Here is a 3,330-nt window from a genome sequence, read left to right as displayed (position 1 = left end):
TACAGTAAGGATGGGACTCTGTTGACCTCAACTGAGGAGGTCGTCGGACGTTGGAAGGAACACTTTGAGGAACTCCTGAATCCGAATAACACGCCCTCTATGTTGGAGGCAGAGCTCGAGGTTGATGGTGTTTCGTCGTCAATTTCCCTGGTGGAGGTCACTGAGGTAGTCAAACATCTCCGCAGTGGCAAAGCCCCAGGGATTGATGAGATCCAGCCAGAAATGCTAAAGGCTCTGGGTGTTGAGGGGCTGTCATGGTTGACACGCCTATTCAACATCGCGTGGGAGTCGGGTACAGTGCCAAAGGAGTGGCAAACCGGGGTGGTGGTTCCCCTGTTCAAAAAGGGGGACCAGAGAGTGTGTGCCAATTACCGGGGTATCACACTTCTCAGCCTCCCTGGTAAAGTCTACTCCAAGGTGCTGGAAAGGAGGGTTCGGCCGATCGTCGAACCTCAGATTGAAGAGGAACAATGCGGTTTTCGCCCCGGACGTGGAACTACGGACCAGCTCTTCACTCTCGCAAGGATCCTGGAGGGGGCCTGGGAGTATGCCCATCCGGTCTACATGTGTTTTGTGGATCTGGAGAAGGCGTATGACCGGGTCCCCCGGGAGAAACTGTGGGAGGTGCTGCGGGAGTATGGGATAAGGGGGTCTATCCTCAGGGCCATCCAATCCCTGTACTCCCAAAGCGAGAGCTGTGTTCGCGTCCTCGGCAGCCAGTCAGTTTCGTTCTCGGTGGGTGCTGGGCTCCGCCAGGGCTGCGCCTTGTCACCAATCCTGTTTGTGATATACATGGACAGGATATCGAGGCGTAGTCGTGGTGGGGAGGGGTTGCAGTTCGGTGGTCTGAGGATCTCGTCACTGCTTTTTGCAGATGATGTGGTCCTCATGGGATCATCGGCCTGTGACCTTCAGCACTCACTGGATCGGCTGGCGGCCGAGTGTGAACCGGCTGGGATGAGGATCAGCACCGCTAAATCTGAGGCCATGACTCTTAGCAGGAAACCGATGGATTGCTTACTCCGGGTAGGAAATGAGTCCTTAGCCCAAGTGAAGGAGTTCAAGTACCTCGGGGTCTGTTTCGCGAGTGAGGGTACTATGGAACGTGAGATTGGCCGGAGAATCGGAGCAGCGGGGGCGGTATTGCGTTCGCTTTACCGCACCGTTGTAACGAAAAGAGAGCTGAGCCGCAAGGCAAAGCTCTCGATCTACCGGTCGATCTTCGTTCCTATCCTCACCTATGGTCATGAGGGCTGGGTGATGACCGAAAGGACGAGATCGCGGGTACAAGCGGCCGAGATGAGTTTTCTCAGAAGGGTGGTTGGCGTCTCCCTTAGGGATAGGGTGAGAAGCTCAGCCATCCGTGAGGAACTCGGATTAGAGCCGCTGCTCCTTTACTTAGAAAGGAGTCAGCTGAGGTGGTTCGGGCATCTGGTAAGGATGCCCACTGGGCGCCTTCCTTGGGAGGTGTTTCAGGCACGTCCAGTGGGGAGGAGACCTCGGGGAAGACCCAGGACTAGGTGGAGAGATTATATCTCAACACTGGCCTGGGAACGCCTCGGGATCCCCCCGTCAGAGTTGGTCAATGTGGCCCGGGAAAGGGAAGTCTGGGGCCCCCTGCTTGAGCTGCTCCCCCCGCGACCCGACCCCGGATAAGCGGAAGAAAATGAGATGAGATGAGACTAACTGGAGCACCAACCAGAATCAGATCACAATCGCTTAGGACCGTTGGTAACCTTTGGCCAGGTCATCATAATTCACGAGCAAACAGAACCAGCAGCAAAGTTTACGTAAACCAATTTCTTACCTTATGTGGCCCTCCACATGCAGGCTAGATGACGTATCCATATCGATATCCAGTGTCACAAACATGCTTTTTATAGGAAGCAAAAGGACCGGCTATTTTCTGAATAAAAATGTCAATTTTGGCTGTCTGTCTTGAAACTTCTCCAGTGCGTTCACACCAAACGCAACGGGACGACAAGATCCCATACAAAGTGAACGTACAGACGCGTATCGGGCGAATTTTTTTGATTTGTCACGCCACACTTTCGCCGTGCACAGGCGAGCGCGTTCACGAGGATTTGTGGCGCGACAAATTTCAACTTTGACACGAATTTCGCGTGATGACAGCCAATCAGCGTTCAACAGCGTGGCCACTGAGTGACATGTGTAACGTAACAGCCAATCAGCGTTCAACCGTCAAACTCAGCGCAGTGCAGTCCGGGGTGTACTGCAGCATGGAGGAGAAAGTGATTGTTGCCGTTTGCGACTCTCGGAGCTCTATAATAATATATAATATATTATAATTGTATATATAATATCACGGCCAAAAGCTCTGTGTGCCTCCGGATGGCCGTAGCGCGGGGAGCTCATAGGGATTGGGCTTCTCCGGAGTCGGGGTTTGTTTACCGGCGTTGCTATGGGTTCCGGTCTTGTGTGTTCCAACGGTTTATTAGGTAGGCCTATCTAATAAATGATGTCTTCGAGCGCGCCTATCGCATGATTTTAGACTCGACGATTTCGGTTGAGTATGTGGGGATTTTTTCAGTCGCAATTGGTTTGCACATTTTTAAAACTGGTGGGGACAAAATTCGTATTTCAAATAGTGGGGGGGACATGTCCCCCCCGTCCCCCCCGTAATCGACGCCTATGGCGATAACACAGACCGCGTCTTGACACATACACAAAAACTGAGCCTCTCTGTTCTAGTTTAGTTTGATGGACACATGACAGACACGAAAAAGCGTTCAGTAAAGAAAATAATCAACATCAACGTTTGATCAGCGATATCCCTTTTTAAGGTTTTGTGACCGTCTTGTCAAACTTCACGAAACACATCCAACGTTTGTCACGGCAGAAGTACATACAAACACACCACATACTTATACGATTTCACTAAAGTGATTTGCATAATGTTAGTAAGTTCTACTTACTTTTTGTGTCCAGATATTCATTGACGGTCAATAAAGTTAGTAACTAACTGTAACTGTACCTGTTACTAACTGTACACTTTAGCCTGTCGTCTCAGGCTCACCTATCAGAAAACTGTGCGTCGAAAAAACGGGCAATAGACAAAATCCGATGGTTACTTTGCCCCTGGACGCGGCAAATGTGTGGAAAGTCTATTGCATTGATGGATTGCAAGTTTACAGCCACAACCAAGATTGCCAGTTAGGACAATTCCGTTTTTTTTAACTGCAAGAAACACTTTTATCACACCATCTACACCAGATGATGCTGTTGAAAAAAGTGTAGGTACTGCTGAGAGTTGAACCCTGGGTCTCCTGTTTACAAGACAGGCGCTTTCACCAGCTAAGCCACAGTACC

General features: G+C 50.6%; 1 non-coding gene across 1 annotated transcript; it reads right to left on the bottom strand.

Moving 5' to 3' along the window:
• Window positions 1-3,256: 3,256 nt before the first annotated feature.
• trnat-ugu (transfer RNA threonine (anticodon UGU)) lies at window positions 3,257-3,330 on the bottom strand. Its single transcript has one exon. It is a non-coding gene; the product is annotated as a tRNA-Thr (tRNA).

Source organism: Gadus macrocephalus, chromosome 21, assembly GCF_031168955.1.
Source record: "Gadus macrocephalus chromosome 21, ASM3116895v1".
NCBI lineage: Eukaryota > Metazoa > Chordata > Actinopteri > Gadiformes > Gadidae > Gadus > Gadus macrocephalus.
Note: the sequence above shows the minus strand (reverse complement) of the source record. Positions and strands in the feature narration are given on the sequence as shown.